Below are 21,972 nucleotides of genomic sequence, written 5' to 3'. Positions count from 1 at the left end.
GAGCAGTCCAAGTGAGTGGGATTGGAGATGCCTCCCACAGGAAAGTAGGTACAAATGTGACTCAGTGGTGGCTGATAGACCACATGGGTACCTACTTACTACTGTAGGTGGGGTCTGTCTTCCTGCTTTCTTGTAGCTCCCATACCCAGTTATTAAAAAGAGATCTGGCAAGTATCGTTTGCTACATGACCTACGTGCAGTAAATGAACAAATGGAACCTATGGGAGCATTGCAGCCAGGACTACCCAGTCCGGCTATGATTCCGCAGGGTTGGCCACTGTTAATCATAGATCTAAAGGACTGCTTTTTTACCATTGCCTTACATCAGCGGGATACAGTTTGCTTTTACCTTGCCTGCAATAAATAGAGAAGGTCCCGACCATCGTTTTGAATGGACAGTTTTGCCCCAAGGCGTGCGTAACAGTCCAACTATCTGTCAGCTGAATGTTGACGAAGCTTGACAACCCCTTCGATGACGATGGCCTAACGTTATCATCTACCATTACATGGATGATATCCTCTTTTCTCAGCCTGCACCATTTACGGAACAACAGGTGGAGGAGATTCGACAGGCACTGGCTCAATGCCACCTTGTGATAGCTCCAGAAAAGGTTCAGCGTACAGCTCCATGGAAATATCTCGGATGGTCTTTATCAGAACAGCTCGTAGTACCACAGAAGCTACAGCTCCAACTACAAGTAAAGACCCCGATGATAATGTAACGGAAAGTATGTATTTTTTCAAACGACATTTAGCATTTCACCTTACTGGCATTGGAGATAGCTACCACATGAAAGCAGCTCCAAACGTGACACAGTGCTGGCTGATAGACTACATGGGAACCTACTTACTACTGTAGGTTGAGTCTGCCTTCCTGCTTTCTTGTTGCTCTCATATGCAGTGTATAAATTCTACCGACAGTAAATATTTTTTCAGTGGGCGTTGAGCAGTCCAAGTGAGTGGGAATGGAGACAGCTCTTACAGGAAAGCAGCTTCAAAAGTGCCACAGTGCTGGATGAGAGAGTACATGGGGACCTACTTACTACTGTAGGTGGGGTCTGCCTTCCTGTTTTATTGTAGCTGCTATACGTCGTGGTATAACTTCTACCAACAGTCTATATTTTTTCAAAGGGAGCTGAGCGGTCCAAGTGAGTAGGATTAGAGATAGCTCCCACAGGAAAGCTGCTGCAAATGTGAAACAGTTCTGGCTGATGGACTACATTGGGACCTACTTACTACTGCAGGTGGGGTCTACCTTCCTGCTTTCTTTTAGCTCCCATACGCATTGGTATAACTTATACCGACGGAATGTATTTTTAAAGGGAGCTGACAAGGCCAAGAGCGTAGGATTGGAGACAACTCCCAGAGGAAAGCAGCTGCAAATGTGACACAGTGCTGGCTCATAGACTATATGGGGACCTACTTACTACTTTATGTGGGGTCTCTCTTCCTGCTTTCTTTTAGCTCTCATACGCAGTGGTATAACTTCTACCGACATTCTGTATTTTTTCAATTGCAGCTGAGCAATCCATGTGAGTGGGATTGGAGATAGCTCCCACAGGAAAGCAGCTGCAAATGTGACACAGTGCTGGCTGATATACTACATTGGGACCTACTTTGTACTGTAGGAGAGGTCTGCCTTCCTGCTTTCTTGTATCTCTCATACCCAGTGGTATAACTTCTATCGCCAGCATGTATTTCTTCAGTGTGATCAAAGCAGACTAAGTGAGTGGGTTTGGAGATAGCTCCCACAGGAAAGCAGCTCCAAATGTGAAACAGTGCTGGATGATAGACTCCATGAGGACCTACTTTCTACTGTAGGTGGGGTCTGTCTTCCTGCTTTCTTGTAGCTCCCATACACAGTGGTATAACTTCTACCAACAGTCTTTATTTTCAAAGGGAGCTGACGAGGCGAAGAGCGTGCAAATAGAGATAGGTCCCACAGGAAAGCAGCTGAAAATGTGACACAATACTGGCTGATATACTACAGTGGGACCTACTTACTAGTGTAGGAGAGGTCTGCCTTCCTGCTTTCTTGTAGCTCCCATACGCAGTGCTATAACTGCCAGCATGTATTTTTGAACCCAGCTGATGAGGCCAAGAGAGTGCTATTGGAGATAATTCCCACAGGAAAGCAGCTGCAAATGTGACACAGTGCTGACTGACAGAGTACATGGGGACCTACTTACTACTGTAGGTGGGGTCTGCGTATCTTCTTTCTTGTAGCTCCCATACGCAGTGGTATAACTTATACCGACAGAATGTATCTTTAAAGGGAGTTGACGAGTCCAAACGCGTGGTATTGGAGATAAGTCCCACAAGAAAGCAGCTGCAAATGTGACACAGTGCTGGCTGATAGACTACATGGGGACCTACTTACTTCTGTAGTTGGATCTGTCTTCCCGCTTTCTTATAACTCTCAAACGCAGTGATATAACTTAACCGACAGAATGTATTTTTAAAGAGAGTTGACGAGGCCAAGAGCGTGGGATTAACGATATGTCCCACAGGAAAGCAGCTGAGAATGTGACATAGTGCTGGCTGATAGACTAGATGGGGACCTACTAATTACTGTGGGTGGGGTCTTCCTTCCTGCTTTCTTGTAGCTCACATACAGAGTGGTATAACTTCTACCGACAGTCTGTATTTTTTAATGGGAGTTGAACGGTCTAAGTGAGTGGGATTGGAGATAGCTCCCACAGGAAAGCAACTGAAAATGTGACACAGTGCTGTCTGATAGACTACATGGGGACCTACTTTACACTGTTGTTGGGGTCTACCTTCCTGCTTTCTTGTAGCTGCCATATGCAGTGGTATAACTAAACTGACAGCAAATATTTTTTCAATGGGCGTTGAGCAGTCCAAGTGACTGGGATTGGAGATAGCGCCCACAGGAAGGCAGCTGCAAATTTGACACAGTGTTGGCTAATAGAATACATCGAAACCTACTTAACACTGTATTTTGCGTTTGCTTTCCTGTTTTCTTGTACCTTCCATACGCAGTGGTATAACTTATATCGACAGAATGTATTTTTAAAGGGAGCTGACGAGGCCGAGAGCGTAGGATTGGAGATAACTCCCACAGGAAAGCAGCTGGAAATGTGACACAGTGCTGGCTCATAGACTACATGGGAACCTACTTACTACTGTACGTGGGGTCTGCCTTCCTGCTTTCTTGTAGCTCCCATACGCAGTGGTATGGATGTGGGGAGTTTTATGGAGACTTGACTAGAGGAATGAGGACATGATAGAATACAGGCAGTAAACATTAAGCGATAAGATATTGGACTCTTGCTCAAGGACGTGAGGACAAGAGAGTTGTACGATAACAGGATGAGAAAGCAGGAGCTTAGTTTGGGTTAAGCAGCCACAAGTATCTGGAGTATGTTGAAACAAGGGCGAGGTTTGTACCTAACTGGGAATCAATGATGAGCTTAGCTTTTGCAACATGTATGAGCCTGATTATTGTATCTATAAAAGAGATGTATCTTTGCAAATAAAGCTGAGACCTTTTTCACTACAGAGTTGGCTTGATCAGAGGAGAGTGGGGGAGCATGACCCCATATTAGACTGGGCACCATCGGGCACGCGAGGGAAGAAAAAGAAAACACGGGAGAGAGTAATACCGACTGCGCCGCCGGCGCCGGGGACGGCACGGAGTGAGCCAGTCCCCTCCCGCCCTTTCCATCCGCAGCCACAGCCGCGCCTGGTCAGTGTCTCCGGAGTGCCCCCCCCCCCCCCACGTCGACACTGCAGGCCCCAGCCCTCACGGACCGCTGCGCTCATCCTTTCCATCCTGAATCCATTTCATGTAAAAACTGTTGGTCGTGATGTTATGCATTTTGCTGTAAATGTGATGATGAATAGTGGTTTTCTTACAGTGGAAACTTTCTAAGCTGGTTTAGGTGTCAGGAATGGAACTTGGAAGAACAGAACATTTTGACATGGAGAAGCTAAAAGGTGGTTTGTGTTTTAGACTCATTGGTGAAGGATTTTTTTTTGTTTTGATCAGGAGTAAAAAAAAATGCATTTTGTCATACTATTGATGCTTCAAATGATTGTGGTAAATGGTTTTAGGCAATTTCAACAACCCAAGCAAAACATGTGGCTTACACTGGCCAAAGCAATCAATCAGTCTACAATATGTTTATCAATGGCCACTCCAGATAATCCTTTTTCTACCTGTTTGGTGGGAGTTCCATCAGATGTGGCACAATGGCCTGTACCAAATGCATTAAAACCAAAACTCTTAGTTAAGGGTAATGGCAAAGTTTACAGCTGGGATTTGATCATTTCATGGTTGCCAATAATGACAACAGAGCCACAGGAGTTTAGAATTATTGGGATCTATAAAGATGGATTTTTGTGTTATGTTTAATTTTACCAGCAATACCAAAACATTTGGGACAGAATGTGTATCCCATCCTGGGCGTGTATAAGAACACAACATCTTGTTGCAATTATACTTCACCAAAAAGGTCCAGGTCTAGTCTTGTGCCTGTACAGTTATCAAAGGGAATTTTTCTGATCTGTGGGGACCAGGCATGGCCTGTAATACCCTCGAGATTACAAAGGTGTGGTAGTTTGACCCTGGCTGGATGCCAGGTGCCCACCACACCGCTTTATCCCCCACCTCCTCAGCAAGCCAGGGAAGGGGAGAAAATAAGTTGGGAGTCTCGTGGGTTGAGATAAAAGCAGTTTAATAAATAAGCAGCAAAGCCGCGCGCGCGGGAAGCAAAGCAAAATCAGATAAGCTGTTACTCTCTACTTCCCATCAGCAGCGACGTCCGGCCACCTCCCGAGAAGCAGGGCTTCAGTACGCGTAGCGGTTGCTTTTGGAAGGCCAGAAATGAATCTCGCCTCCCCTTCCTGCTCCTCTCCCCCAGTTTATATTACTGAGCTGATGTCATATGGTATGGAATATCTCCTTGCTCAGCCTGGGTCAGCTGTCCTGGCCATAGTCCCTCCCAAGATCATGCCCACTCACAGCTCTTGGTGAAGGTGGGGGAAGGAATGCTGGAGGGACAGCCCTGATGTTGTGCAAGAGGTAGTCATAATATTGATATCAACAGTAAGCACAGCACTGCAGGAGCTGCTGTGGAAAATCACTACCGTCCCAGACCCACTACAAAACGGGACCATGCAGTTTGAGACAACTGACCATCTTGATGCCTAATGACACAATGATTTAGAAACATCACTGTCCAGAACAATTTGTGCATGCATTTACTGGCGAATGTGATGACTATGTTACCTTTGGTCCCCCTCAGCAATAATAGCAACTAGTATATTTGCTCCAGGTGTAGGAGTATCTGCTTTATTAACTGAGCTATGCAAATTAGGATACTGGCCGAGCAAACAAAGTAACCAAACCTCAATGACATTAGAAGACTTGATTAGTAATGTAAGTAGTATTAGCCATACAACTTTGCAACATAGACCTGCTAGGGATTTTACCTTTAGCACGAGTATAATAACTTTGTTTGTCAGCTGTGCTTTTTTTTTTTCAGTGGATAAGAAGAAACTTACCAGGCATGAGTTGCTAAACTAATGTGCTGATTGTCCTTGAGCTGCTCTTGACTGTGAGAAACGAAGAAGCAAAAATGCATACGAGATAGCAGCTTCGGGCAGGGAGGAGGCTGGGGTAGCCTGTGAAACTGCAAGACTTGTCACAGAAAACTACAGCTAGCTTTTAAAGAAAGGAACAATTACAAGTAGTATAAACCCGCTAGCTTTGCTGCTGATTATGGAGGTCTGATGCTTGTTAGTAAAATCTGAGTTATTAAAATCAGTGGAGCAGGCTGCCTGGAGGGGTCATGGACATACCAGCTATTCCCATGCATTGAGCCACGGTATCCCTCGGACTAGCCAGGGACGGGCGGTCGTTAAATGCGCTCACAGCTCAACCGTCTTAGGGAGGGGGAGAGCATGGCACGTAGAAAATATGAGTATAACGGTCTGCTGAGTCTCTCTTGCAGATTGACGTGTTTCTCGAAGTGCTCGCCGTGATGTAGATCAAGATGGAGTCACTCAACTACTGGCAGGATTGAATAGTGAAGTGGAACACGACCAGCACCTGATCATATCTTCCTGCAATTGGCTCAGCTAGCATATGTGCTGGGCAGACATGTTATGTATCAGTCCGTGCCACAGGACACTGGAGTCATCGAGCATAAGGAGCGGGAGATGTGGTAGGCGTCCGGAAGATCTCAGGTTGTAACGTGAGAGGTGGAAGGTACGAAAGAGGTAGGCATGGGGTGGAGTGAGAGGAGGTGCTGGTGGTGGCAGATGTGAGCACATGGTGTAAACAAGGGGTTGAAGTTTGGCAGATGGATGTCACTCATGTGGCAGAGTTTGGAAGACTAAAATATGTGCATGTAACCATAGAAACATGGAGCAAATTCGTTCGGGCAACAGCACAGACAGGGGAGAGGACCATACATGTGAAGCGTTATTTATATAGTTGTTTTGCAATTATGGGAATTCCTCAGAAAATACAGACAATGGGCCGGCCTATATAAGTAGAAGCATAGAACAGTTTATGAGGCAATGGGGAGTTAAAATTGTAGCAGGGATTCCCCATTCCCCCATATGACAAGCCATAATAGAAAGAGCTAATGGGACTCTAAAAAGATATCTTGGTAAATATGGGGATGTGAAAGACCCACATATGAAATTGTTAAAGGCCTTATTTGTTATGAACCACCTGTGTGTGTTTGGGGAACAGAAGCTACCACCTGTAATAATACATCATAATCCAAAGTCACAAAAGGAGAAAGAGAAAGAAATATAGGTTAAATATCGTGACCCTAAAACAGGGATATGGCAGCCTCCGGCCAAAGTATTATACTGGGGACGTGGGTATTTGTGTGTTGATTCTCCCACAGGATCCATTTCGGTGCCAGCCAGGTGGAAAACAGCTGTCCTTGAAGCTGCGGAGATCAAATCATCTGACAAAAAAGGACAGGAAGAGATTGAAGAATAAATACACCCTCGTCTTGCGGTCATTGGAGGACTGGCTAACAATCAAAAGCCCGAAGGTAATATAACAAAAATATAGTGATTTTTAATGAATAATAATGAGATGTTTTCTTATAACCACAGCTTTTAGTGTAACTATAATTGCTAACAGCTTGACGCATTTTAATCAGTCTAGAGATAATATTTGGATAACCTTTATAATCAAACTGGTCAATCATCTCTTTGTCTTAGTTTGGGAGGGGTTACTAATCCTTTTAAAATGTGTTTGATAGGATTGCCCATGTGGATTCTGGAGGAATTTTGTGGACTACTAGATAATAACACCTTGTGTAACAGGACGAGGCTGAACACAGTTAGCGATGATCATGATCATTCGGACGGGAAACGTCAATGTGAGATAATGAAGTCCCTTAATACCACATTAGCCTCACCCCGTGAAAAAATAGACTTGTTTGGAAGTGCCAATGCAAGCTTTGGTACTAATGGAATCCGGGGAAAATTGAATAAGTTTTATGTCATGGGATATCCATGACTTTAATAGAAATCGAAAATATTGGGCCACCTTAGACTCTTCTTTGAAGTCAGAAATGGTATTTAAGCAATTGTAAGCTGTAATGTCTCTAGTATTACATCACCGAAGAAATTGCCCACGGGTATATTTTTAATCTGTGGAGAAAGGGCCTGGAACGGAATACCAGTAAATCCCCCGGGTGGACCCTGTTATTTGGGGAAACTCTCTTTATTCCACCCTAACTTAACCAAGCTAAAGAAGCTTGCAGACCATAATAACAGCTCCCGCAAAAAACGTAGTTCTTATGAGTTTGATTGTATTGATATAAGTCCCCCAAGATTTTGGAGTGAACTGAAGCAAGTCATAGTTGCCACCCTTTTGCCAGGAGGAGCAGCCAATAAGGCCATGAACTTGACTAAACAGTCAGGATGTTGGACTAAAGATAAAAAAAGCAGGAACTTAGTTTGGGTTAAGCAGACACAAGTATCTGGAGTATGTTGAGACAAGGGGGAGGTTTGCATCTAACTGGGAACCAATGACGAGCTTAGCTTTTGAAATATGTATGAGCCTGATTATAGTATCTATAAAAGACCTATATCTTTGCAAATAAAGTTGAGATTTGTTGCACTACAGTGTGGGCTTGTCTCCCATCGTCTTCAGCATACTGACAGTCTGTATTTTTTCAATTGGATTTGAACAGTCCATATGAGGGGGATTGGAGATAGCTTCCAAAGGAAAACAGGTGCAAATGTGACACAGTGCTGTCTGATAGACTACCTGGGGGCCTACTTAGTACTGTAGGTGTGGTTTGACTTCCAGATTTTTGTAGCTCCCATACGAGGTGGTATAACTTAAGAGACAGCATATATTTTTTCAATGGGACCTGAGCAGTAAAAGTGAGTGTTATTGGAGAAAGCTTTCACAAGAAAGTAGCTGAATGTGACACAGTGCTGGCTGATAGACTACATGGGGACCTACTTACTACTGTAGGTGCGGTCTCCCTTCCTGTTTTCTTGTAGATACCATACCCAGTGGTATAACTCAACCGACAGAATATATTTTTTCAATTGGCACCTCAGCAGTAAAAGTGATTGTTATTGGAAAAAGCTCCCACAGGAAAGCAGCTGAAAATGTGACACAGTGCTGGCTGATAGACTACATGGGGACCTACTTATTACTGTAGGTGAGGTCTACTTTCCTGCTTTCTTTTAGATCCCTTATGCAGTGTTATAAATTAACCGGCAGTTTTTGTTTTTTCATTGCTAGTTGAGCGGTACAAGTGAGTGTTTTTGGAGATTCCTCCCACAAGAAAGAAGATGCAAATGTGACACAGTGCTGGCTGATAAACTCCATTGGGACCGACTTAGTACTGCAGGTGGGGTCTGCCTTCCTGCTTTCTTGTTGCTCCCATAGGCAGTGTATAACGTCTACTGACAGTCTGTACTTTTTGAATTGTGAGTTGAGCAGTCGAAGTGAGTGAGATTAGAGATAGCTTTCACAGGAAAACAGCTGCAAATGTGACGCAGTGCTGGTGTTCCAATGATTATAGACAAACTCTTCAGGGTGATTATAATATGCATGGAACAACGGTTACCTGAATAAAATATTCACTGCTGGCATTAAATACCTGTAAAGAGGCATGGGGTTACACTGGTTTTTGAACAAATCCACTTTGAGCTTTTTCACAGGTCTGATTGGTTCAGTCCGATTGCCTCTAAAAATGGGGGGTTCATGCTATAACATAGCCAGCAGCAGAATAGTTAGCACTCCATCAGCCAAATAACAACATACCATCCCCGGATAATGGGTGGGGCCTTTATCAAATAAAATGGTACTTTCCTTTTTACTTTTTCACCCCACATTCTTTTAGGTGCAACGCTTTTGCCCTTCTTAGAGGTAGGCTTGGGATCTTAGGATTCCCAGTTTGAGGCTTTGAGAGACTCTGTACCCCACTCGCAGTACGCTTCTGTCTCCTTCACCTACTCTTTTGCTTAGAGCAGTGAGGTTTATGATCTTCTCGACAGCAGTCGTAATCTTCAGGGGTATTCTCTGTCTCCTTATAGGCCTCTTTCCTCTTGCCTTTTCCTCCAGCACCCACGGGGTGCCTGAAACACTGGCTTTCACATCCAGGTCTCGGTTCTCCGGGCCTTCTATGTATAAAGCACCCTTTTAAAAACTTAAATTACAGTCCCCACTGGACTCAGATTGTTCTATACTTCTAAGGTATTTCTATTCCACAATCTGTTACTTTAAAATAGGTATTACAGCCACACTGATTATCTCACACCTTTCTGACGATCACAATTTAAACATTAAACTCTAATATTTTACAAAAAGGAAATCCCTACACTCCACTCCTCAGTTAACATGTCACTTTTTATGCAGCTGAAGTTTCAGTTCTCCTGGGACCTCTGCAGCTTCCCACTGATCCTGGGAAATTGGTCCTTAAAAAAGACAAGAAAAGGAACCTCCCATCGGGGGGTTAAAGATGATTCTTTCCAGGTTTTTATCAAGACTTTGTCCCCAGGATTAACCGTGTGGATAGCAATATCTAAGGGTGGTCTCTGTACCACCATTCCCTTTTTACAACATTTCAAAAAGAGAAGTCCCCGTGTCTGTAACAAAGCTAAGGGTAAACATGTAATCCAGGACATTTCTGTTTCCAACATTAATTTCATTAGCTGTTTCTTAATTTCTCCAATCATTCTGTCCACTCTTCCGGAACTTTGGGGATACCATGGGGTATTGGCTCCTAATACTGGTGGTTTCTATTTCTAATTTCGGAGAGTGGATTAATATACCTTCATATTTTAAGAGCCTAGCATCAGTTATCCATTTTTCCGCCTTTTGTTGTAATACCTCCCCCGAATGTTGTGGGGAGAAAACACCTTTAACTCCCCTCCAAAGGTAACAAATAAAAGGTTTTCTAACATCAGGCAGGCTAGGCAGATGAGCATTAATCAAATCCACTTTTAAATTCTCAAAGTCTCTTTCATCTTCTTTGGGCCATTTAACTAATCCATCTCGAGTTAATTTCTGGTACAAACATTTTACCTTCTTAATAAAATTTTCAATCCATTGTCTGCAATATCCAACAGACTTAAAAGCTGTCTAACTTGTCTCTTACTCTTTGGAGCTTGTAGGGACAGTATCCCATTTACTCGATCTGGATCAAGTTTCTTACTTCCCTTTATAAACCAGTGTCCCAAATATTTTACCTTTTCTTCAGGAAACAGTAATTTAGATTTAGACACTTTCGACCCTTGTAAACTCAGGAAATTAAGCAATTTAATACTTTCCTGTCTAACAGCTTCTTCATCTCTCCCTGCTAATAATAAATCGTCCACATATTGAACTAAAATAGCTTCTTTGCCTAACTCATAATTTCTCAAGATCTGTTCTAGTGCTTGTCCAAAAAGACTGGGGGACTCTGTAAATCCCTGTGGTAATACAGTCCATCTCAACTGTTGTTTTTTATGGGTGTCAGGACCTTCACATTCAAAAGCAGAATAATCCCTGCACTCCTCTTTCAGGGAACATGCCTAAAAGGCATCCTTAAGGTCTACTCAACTGACTCAATAAGGTGTGCGGGTTAGCTACCATAGGGAACCTAGTAATAGTTCTCTTGTTTATCTCCCGGAGCTTATGTTCTAATCTATAAGTCCCATCAGATTTCTTTACTGGCAATATGGGAGTATTGTAAGGGGACATACAGGGCTCAAGTAATCCCTTAGATATTAGTCTTTCTATTTCTGCTTAATCCTAGTATACCTTCTTGTAACAAGGGGCACTGCTTTACCTTTACCAGTAGCCCAAGGTTTTTCCTAAGTCTATAATTATGTCTCTCCCTAATAAATTATGATCAGCCTCCGGAACTAACAAAAACGATCCTACAGCATATTTTTGCTGCTTCAGATTCTATCAGTACCTCCTTCACAAGAGGTACTTTAAATGGTTCCCCTTTTTCCCCTACTACTTGCACCTTCGCTGAAGATATCTTACACCCCTGGGGCAACCACTGGATTGTAGATCTCTCAGCCCCAGAGTCCACTAAAAATTCTACTTCCTGACGCTGAGGACCTAACTTCAGTTTTATCAAGGGCTCGGTTACTCTTGTGATCCTCAGCAAATAGAGCCCCTGACTCTCCCTATTCTTCCTTTAAAACATTCCGTCGTCCTTTGATTCTTTTTTTTTTTTTTTTCCTGATGAATGCACTTTTCTCTCAGGCTTTTGTTTCCCTTTCTAGCCCTTTTTCTTGCTAATCTTCTAATTTTTAATGCTTTGTTAATATTCTATTTTCGGGGAACAGACTCTCTGATTCCCTGGACAATGATGGCTCGTAGGTCTGCCATATGGGCTCTGTGCTACGCCATCTGATTATTCCAATTGGGCCTGTGCAAGGGCCATTTCACATGTGCGTCTGGTCCTGCCTGGTGCTGTTGATCCCAGATTCTCATTCCTGCTCTTCAAATCATTTCCCTTTCCTCCATTGTGAATAATATAGTTCAATCCATGTATAGATATTCAGCCCTAAGAACTGATCTAATCTCTCAGACCACACCCAGAGGATCCTCTACCAAATCTCCTCTTCGGGTGGGCTTTTAGCTTTCTTTTCCTTAAGAGCGAATAAAGATACCACTCAGAAGGTTGAGGCATCCAGAGACTTGCATATTCAATTTCCTCTTGGGTAACGGTCTTATCATTTACCCACAAATTGAGGTCTGCTCATAATCAGTCCTCAAAAGACCCAAATATGGGCCAAATAATATGGGAATTTCTTAATGACTCTTCCCCCCCAAACTTCCATACAGTAATGTACCATCTTTTGCTTACTCTTTTGTCTTCTACAGGGGGAATCATTCCAAAATTTTATCATCATCCCCAGAGGATTTTCTAGGCGAATACCTGGCAGCCTATCCTTATGGCCACCCATGGGATCAGAGGGCTTGCTCTTCCTCTATCCCATCTTCAAGAGTGCCCTTGACTCGTTCTCACAATGGTTCCCCTCGGTCGTGACCTAGGCCCTCGCGGGCAATGGGAACTGCACTACAGGAGGGTGCGCACTCACTTGGTCTCCTTGAGACCTCTCAGTCACTCACACTCTAGGATACCCACCGTGACTGAATGGAATCACGCAAATATTTACCCAATCCAGGGGCTTTGTTCGGATCTTCGTGGACAAAAATTATGGGGTACTGCAGGTTTATTTGCTTATTTGCCAAATTTAGAAGGGGTTCGGAATAGAGAGCTTGGCAAGGGAATTTCCCACACCAGGACCATCCGCAGCTGGGGTGCCCCCCTAGTTCGGGAATCCAATACCAAATTTACCTGTATCCGAGTTACGGCACCAAATTGTTATAAGTTGCTGTGATAAAGTTCACTAGTCAATTTAAATGACTCACGGATCAAATTTATTAAGCAAGCGGCAAATAAGCAAAACGGCGCTGGGCGGCCGGAGACTCTGCTCCCCGCCCCCCCCACACATAACAGTCATTTCATACAATCCTTATCGGTCGGGTGCATCGCTCCCTGGTGTACTCTGTGCATGTGCCCGTCTTGTTACTAGGGGGTCTTCCTCTGCCTCCTGGTGCTCGTAGGGTGGTCGCTGGGTTGAAGTCAGAAGTCTTCCTCTAGTGGCCCGCTCATGAACTCTTCTCTTGGCTCTTATCAGCTCATGCACAACCTACTGTACCTGCTATAAGCATCTTAGCCAACTGCACCTGTTCACATTGTAAAGACTTTACGGTTAAACTTTTACAAGACTTTACAATGACTTTAAATGGTTCCTCGCACAACTATTCTTTCATGATTTGATCAACGAACATGACCTCTTCCAATATACCCCAATGTAGTCTATCAGCCAGAACAGTTTCACATTTGCAACTGCTTTCCTGTGGGAGCTATCTCCAATCCCACTCACTTGAACTGCTCAGCGCCCAGTGAAAAAATACATGCAGGCGGTAGAAGTTATACCACTGCCTATGAGAGCTAAAAGAAAGCAGGAAGGGAGATCCCACCTACAGTACTAAGTAGGCCCCCAAGTAGCCTATCAGCCAGCATTGTGTCATCTTTGAAAATGCTTTCCTCTGGGAGCTATCTCCAATCCCACACTCTTGGTCTTGTCTGCTCCCTTTAAAAATGCATTCTGTCGGTAGAAGTTATACCACTGCGTATGGGAGGTACAAGAAAACAGGAAGGCAGACACAACTTACAGTAGTAGGTACATCCCCATGTAGTCTGTCAGCAAGCACTGCGTCACATTTTCAGCTGCTTTCCTGTGGGAGTAAACTCCAATCCACTCACTTTGACTGCTCAGTTCCCATTGAAAAAAAACACGGTTTCTGTTAAGTTATACCACTGCGTATGGGAGCTACAAGAAAGCAGGAAGGAAGACCCAACCTTCACTAGTAAGTAGCTCCCCATGTAGTCTATCAACCAGCACTGTGTGACATTTGCAGCTGCTTTCCTGTGAAAGCTATCTCCAGTTCCACTCACTTGGACTGCTCAACTCCCATTGAAAAAATACAGACTGTCGGTAGAAGTTATACCACTGCGTATGGTATCTACAAGAAAGTAGGAAGGCAGACTCAGCCTACAGAAGTAAGGAGGTCCCCATGTAGTCTATAAGCCACAACTGTGTACCATTTGCACCTGCTTTCTTTTGGGAACTATCTCCAATCCCAACCACTTGGACCGCTCAGCTCCCATTGAAAAAATACATGGTTTCCGTTAAGTTATAGCACTGTGTATCAGACCTACAAAAAAAAAAAGCTGGACGACAGACTCCACCTACAGAAATAAGTAGGCCCCGATGTAGTCTATCAGCAAACACTGTGTCACATTTCAAGCTGCTTTCCAGTGGGAGCTATCTACAAACCCTCTCACTAATGCTCAGGTCTAATTGAAAAAATATATGCTGTCGCTTAAGTTATACCAGTGCGTATGGGAAGTACAAGAAAAGAGGAAGGCAGACCCCACCTACAGTAGTAATTAGGTCCCCATGTAGTCTATCAGTCAGCACCGTGTCACATTTTCAGCTGCTTTCCTGTGGGCGCTATCTCCAATCCCAGTCACTTGGTCTGCTCAACTCCAATTGAAAACATATAGACTGTCGGTTAAGTTATACCACTGTGTATGGGAGCTACAAGAAAACAGCAAGGCATACCCCAACTACAGTGTTAAGTAGATCCCCATGTAGTCTATTAGCCACCACTGTGTCACATTTGCAGCTGCTTTCCTGCGAAAGCTATCTCCAATCCCACTCTCTTCGAATGCTCAACTCCCATTGAAAAAATACAGACTGTCGGTAGAAGTTATACCACTGCGTATGGGAGCAACAAGAAAGCAGGAAAGCAGATCCAACCTAGAGTAGTAAGTAGGTCACCATGTAGTCTATCAGTCAGCACTATGTAACATTTGCAGCTGCTTTCCTTTGGGAGTTATCTTCAATCCCAGTCACTTGGACTGCTCGAGTCCAATTGAAACAATACATGCTTTCCATTAAGTTATATCACTGCGTATGGGAGCTACAAGAAAGCAGGAAGGCAGACCCCATCTACAGTAGTAAGTAGGTCCCCATGTAGTCCATCAGCCAGCACTATGTCATACTTGCAGCTATTTTCCTGTAGGAGTTATCTACAATCCCATGCACTTGGCCTGCTCAGCTCCCTTTGAAAAAATACATGCTGCCGATAAAACTTACGCCACTGCATCTGGGCAGTACAAGAAAGCAGGTACGCAGACCCTACCTACAGTGGTACGTAGGTCACATTGGAGTCTATAAGCTTGCACTGTGCAACCTTTGCATCTGTTTTCCTGTGCGCGCTATCTCCAATCCCACGCTCTTGTCCTGCTCACGTCCCATTGAAAATACAGAGTGTCCCTAGAAGTTATACCACTGTGTATGGGAGCTACAAGAAAGAAGGAAGGAAGACCCCACCTACAGTGGTACGTAGGTCCCTTTGTAGTCTATCAGCTTGCACTGTGTCACATTTGCAACTGCTTTCCTGTGGGAGTTATGTCCAATCCCACGCACTTGGCCTGCTCAGTTTCCTTTGAAAAAATACAGGTTGTTCGTAGAAGTTATACCACTGCGTATGGGAGGTACAGGAAGACAGAAAGGCAGACCCAAAATACAGTGTTAAGTAGGTCCCCATGTAATCTATCAGTCAGCACTGTTTCACATTTGCAGTTCTTTTCTTGTGGGCGCTATCTCCAATCCCCGTCATTTGGACTGCTCAAGTCCAATTGAAAAAATATATGCTGTCGCTTGAGTTATACCACTGCGAATGGAAGCTGCAAAAAGGATGGAAGGCAGACCCCACCTACAGTAATAAGTAGGCCCCAATGTAGTCTATCAGCCAGCACTGTGTTACATTTGCAGCTTCTTTCCTTTGAAAGCTATCTCCAATCCCACTCACATGGACTGCTCAGTTCCCATTGAAAAAAACATGCTGGCGGTAGAAGTTATACCACTGCGTATGGGAGCTACAAGAAGGCAGGAAGGCAGGCCCTTCCTTCAGTAGTAAGTAGGTCCCAATATAGTCTATCAGCCAGATATGTGTCACATTTGTACCTGCTTTCCTTTGGGACCATTCTCCAATCCCGCTCACTTTGACTGCTTAGCTCCCATTGAAAAAATACATGCTGGCGGTAGAAGTTATACCACTGCATATGGGAGCTACAAGAAAGCAGGAAGGCAGACCCCATCTACAGTAGTAAGTAGGTCCCCATGTAGTGTATCAGCCAGCACTGTGCCATCCTTGAAGATGGTTTCCTGTGGGAGCTATCTCCAATAACACTCACTTTTACTGCTCAGGTCCCATTGAAAAAATATATCCTGTTGATTAAGTTATACCACTGAGTATGGGAGCTACAAAAAAGCTGAAAGGCAGATCCCAACTACAGTGTTAAGTAGGTCCCCATGTAGTCTATCAGCCAGCACTGTGTCACTATTGCATCTGCTTTCCTGTGAGCGATATCTCCATTCTGTAATGGAATAGGTCATGTTCGTTAATCAAATCATGAAAGAATAGTTGTGCAAGGAACCATTTAAAGTCATTGTAAAAGTCGTTTAAAACTTTAACTGTAAAGTCTTTAAAATGTGCACAGGTGCAGTTGGCTAAGGTGCTTATAGCAGGTACAATATGTTGTGCATGAGCTGATAAGACCCAAGAGAAGAGTTCATGAAGTTCATGAGCGGGTCACTAGAGGAAGACTACTGACTTCATCCCAGCGACCACCCTACGACCACCAGGAGGAAGAAGACGACCCCCTAGTAACAAGACGGGCACATGTGCAGAGTACACCAGGGAGCGATGCACGCGACCGATAAGGACTGTATAAAAGGACTGTGATAAGGGGGGGGGGGGGGGGTCTCACGTCCTTGGTGGAGCAGTGTCTCCCGGCCGCCCAGCGCCATTTTGCTTATTTGCCGCTTACTTAATAAATTTGAACTGTGAGTCATTTAATTTGGCTGGTGAAGTTTATCAGAGAAACTTATAACAGGGGTCCACTTACTACTGTAGGTGGGGTCTGCCTTCCTGCTTTTTTATAGCTCTAATAGGCAGTGGTATAACTTAACCGACAGCATACATTTTTTCAATGGGAGCTGAGCAGTACAAGTGAGTGGGATTGGAGATAGCTCCCACAGGAAAGCAGCTGAAAATGTGACACAGTGCTAGCTGATAGACTACATAGGGATCTACTTACTACTGTAGGTTTGGTCTGCCTTCCTGCTTTCTTGAAGCTCCCATACGCAGTGGTATAACTTAACGGAAAGCATGTGCTGGCTGAGAGACTAAATGGGGACCTACTTACTACTGTAGGTGGGGTCTGCCTACCTGCTTTCTTATAGATCCCATACGCAGTGGTATAACTTCTACCGACAGTCTGTATTTTTTCAATGGGACCTGAGCAGTATAAGTGAGTGGGATTTGAAAAAGCTCCCACAGGAAAGCAAATGTGACACAGTGTTGGCTGATAGACTACATGGGAACCTACTTACTACTGTAGGTGGGGTCTGCCTTCCCGTTTTCTTATAGCTCCAATACACAGTGGTATAACTTATATCGACAGCATATAGTTATTCAATGGGAGTTGAGCAGTCCAAGTGAGTGGGATTGGAGATAGCGCTCGCAGGAAAGAAGCTGCAAATGTGACACAGTGCTGACTGATAGACTACATGGGGCCTACTTAAAACTGTAATTTGGGTCTGCCTTCCTGCGTTTTTTTAGCTCCACTACGCAGTGGTATAACTTCTAAAGACAGAATGTTTTTTTAAAGGGAGCTGAGGAAACCAAGAGCATGGGATTGGAGATAGCTCCCACAGGAAAACAGCTGCAAAGGTGGAACAGTGCAAGCTGATAGATTACAACGTGACCTACGTACCACTTTAGGTGGAGTCTGCATACCTCCTTTCTTTTAGTGCCCAAATGCAGTGGTAATTTTTAACGGCAGCATGTATTTTTTAAAAGGGGGCTGAGCAGTCCAAGTGAGTGGGATTGGAGAGAACTCCGACAGGAAATTAGGTGCAAATATGACACAGTTCTGGCTGATAGACTAAGAAAGGAGCTACGTATCCCTGTAGATGGGGCCTGCGTACCTGTTTTATTACAGGTCCCAGAGGCAATGGCTTAATTTTAAACAAGAATCTGTATATTCAATAGGAGTTGAGCAAGCCAAGTTCACGTGATTAGATAAAGGTGCCACAGGAAAGAAGCGGCAAAGGTTGCATAGTGCTGGCTGATAGGTTTTACGGGGACCTATGTACCACTGTAGTTGGGGTCTGCCTTCATGCTTTTGTGTGGTACCCAGAGGCAGTGACGTAACTTCTACCGACACCGTTTATTTTTTCAACGGGAACTGAGCAGTCCAAGTGAGTGGAATTTGAAAAAGCTCCCACAGTAAAGCAGCTGCAAATGTGACACAGTGCTGGCTGATAGACTACATGGGGGTCTTCTTACTGCTGTACGTGGGGTCTGCCTTCCAGTTTTTTTTTAGCTCCCATACGCAGTGGTATAATTTCTACCGATAGTCTGTATTTTTTCAATGGGAGCTGAGAAGTCCAAATGAGTGGGATTGTAGACAGCTCCAATAGGAAATCAGGTAGAAATGTTACACAGTGCTGACTGATACACTATGTAGGGACTTACTTACTACTGTTGGTGGGATCTGCCTTCCTGTTTTCTTGTAGCTCCCATACGTAGTGTTAAAACTTAACAGACAGCATATATTTTATCAATGGGAGCTGAACAGTCCAAGTGAGTGGGATTGGATATAGCTCCCACAGGAAAGCAACTGCAAATGTGACACAGTGATGGCTGATAGACAATATGGGGACCTACTAACTACTGTAGGTGGGGTCTGCTTGCCTGCTTTCTTGTAGCTCCCATACACAGTGTTATAACTTCTAACGACAGTCTGTATTTATTCAATGGGAGTTGAGCACTCCAAGGGACTGGGATTTGAGATAGCGCCCACAAGAAAGAAGCTTCAAATGTGACACAGTGCTGGCTGAAAGACTACATGGGGACCTACTTACTCCTGTAGGTGCGGATTTGCTGAAGACGACAGGAGACAAGCCCACCCTGTAGTGCAACAAGTCTCAACTTTATTTGCAAAGATACAGCTATTTTATAGATACAATAATCAGGCTCATACATATTGCAAAAGCCAAGCTCATCATTGGTTCCCAGTTAGGTGCAAACCTCGCCCTTGTTTCAACAAACTCCAGATACTTGTGGCTGCTTAACCCAAACTAAGCTCCTGCTTTCTCATCCTGTTATCATACAGCTCTCTTGCTCTCATGGCCTTGAGCAGAAGTCCAATATCTTATCGCTTAATGCTTACTGCCTAACCAGCTGTATTCTATCATGTCCTCTTTCCTCTAGCCAAGTCTCCACAAAATTCCCCACATTTCCCCCGTTTTCTTTTTGGAAAATGATATTTGCATGCCACATCCTCTCAAATGTTCTTTCTATTGTCCGTTGAATACAATTTATAAAACAGGGAAACACTAACAATATAAATAAAACAATACCCATAAAGTCAATTCCATACATTATAACATTTCGCAACCAAGGGCCTATTCCCCATCCCTTAAGCCATCCTTCAAGTCCTAATCACCCTTCTTGTTTCAACTGATATAATCTCTGTTGAAGTTCTTTCAGCTTGGCATGTATCGAGGTGGAATGGTCCGACAGGTTCATACAACACATGCCCTCAAATTCTTCACATTCGTGTCCCTGGGCTAATAATAAAAAGTCTATGGCAGCTCTATTTTGTAACACCGCATGATTTACACTTTGAACGTCAGTTGTTAACATATCAATAATGTCTGAAGCTTTATTTAACTCTCATGGCCTTATTGGCTGCTCCTCCTGGCAAAGGGTGGCAACTATGACTTGCTTCAGTTCACTCCAAAATTGTGGGGGACCAATATCAGTACAATCAAACTCATCATAACTACGTTTTTTTGCGGGAGCTGTTATTATGGTCAGCAAGCTGCATTAGCGTGGTTAAGTTAGGGTGGAATAAAGAGAGTTTCCCCAAATAACAGGGTCCACCCGGGGGATTTACTGGTATTCCGTTCCAGGCCCTTTCTCAACAGATTAAAAATATACCCGTGGGCAATTTCTTCAGGGATGTAATACTAGAGACATTACAGCTGGAATACAATTGCTTAAATAAGGTTTCTGACTTCAAAGAAGAGTCTAAGATGGCCCAATATTTTTGATTTCTCTTAAAGTTATTGTTATCCAGTGGCATAAAACTTACCCAATTTCCCCCACTTCCATTAGTACCAAAACTTGCATTGGCACTTCCAAACAGGTCTATTTCCTCAGGGGGTGAGGCTAATGTGGTATTAAGGGACTTAATTATCTCACATTGACGTTTCCCGTCCGAATGATCGTGATCATCCCTAACTGTGTTCAGCCCCGTCCTATTACACAAGGTGTTATTGCCTACTAGTCCACAAAATTCCTCCGGATTCCACACAGGCAATCCTACCAAAGGATTAGTAACCCCTCCCAAACTAAGACAAAGAGATGATTGACCAGTTGGATTAGCAAAGGTTATCCAAATATTATCTGTAGGCTGATTAAAATGCGTCAAGCTGTTAGCAATTATAGTTACACTAAAAGCTATGGTTATAATAAAACACCTCATTATTTTCATTAAATTCACTGTCTTTTTGTTATATAACCTTCAGTCTTTTGATTATTAGCCAGCCCTCCAATGACCGCAAGACGAGGGTGTATTTATTCTGCAATCTCTTCCTGTCCTTTTTTGTCAGATGATTTGATCTCCGTAGCTTCAAGGACAGCTCTTGTCCACCTGGCTGGCACCCAAATGGATCCTGTGAGAGAATCAACACACAAATACCCACGTCCCCAGTATAATACTTTGGCCGGAGGCTGCCATATCCCTGTTTTAGGGTCACGATATTTAACCCATATTTCTTTCTTTCTCTCTTTTTGTGCCTTTGGATTATGATGTATTATTAAAGGTGGTAGCTTCTGTTCCCCAAACACACACAGGTGGTTCATAACAAATAAGGCCTTTAATAATTTCATATGTGGGTCTTTCACATCCCCATATTTACCAAGATATCTTTTTAGAGTCCCATTAACTCTTTCTATTATGGCCTGTCCTGTGGGGGAATGGGGAATCCCTTTTACATATTCAACTCCCCATTGACTCGTGAACTGTTCTATGCTTCTACTTATATAGGCCGGCCCATTGTCTGTCTTTATTTTCTGAGGAATTCCCATTGTTGCAATACAACTATATAAATCACGCTCCACATGTATGGCCCTCTCCCCTGTCTGTGCTGTTGCCCAAACAAATTTGCTCCATGTTTCTATGGTTACATGCACATATTTTAGTCTTCCAAACTCTGCCACATGAGTGACATCCATCTGCCAAACTTCAACCCCTTGTTTACACCATGTGCTCACATCTGCCACCACCAGCACCTCCTCTCACTCCATCCCGTGCCCCCCTCTTCTGTACCTTCCACCTCTCACATTACAACCCGAGATCTTCCGGACGCCTACCACATCTCCCGCTCCTTATGCTCGATGACTCCAGTGTCCTGTGGCACGGGCTGATACATAACATGTGTGCCCAGCACATATGCTAGCTGAGCCAATTGCAGGAAGATATGATCAGGTGCTGGTCGTGTTCCACTTCACTATTCAATCCTGCCAATTGGAGTGACTCCATCTTGATCTACATCACGGCGAGCACTCCGAGAAACACGTCAATCTGCAAGAGAGACTCAGTAGCCCGTTATATCTTCTACGCCCCATGCTCTCCCCCTCCCTAAGACGGTTGAGCTGTGAGCGCATTTAACGACCCCCTGTCCTTGGCTAGTGTGAGGGATACCGTGGCTTGATGCATGGGATTAGCTGGTATGTCCATGACCCCTCCAGGCAGCCTGCTCCACTGATTTTAATAACTCAAATTTTACTAA

The sequence above is a fragment of the Colius striatus genome, chromosome W (assembly GCF_028858725.1).
Source record: "Colius striatus isolate bColStr4 chromosome W, bColStr4.1.hap1, whole genome shotgun sequence".
Classification (NCBI taxonomy): Eukaryota; Metazoa; Chordata; class Aves; order Coliiformes; family Coliidae; genus Colius; species Colius striatus.
This window is presented reverse-complemented; position numbering follows the sequence as displayed.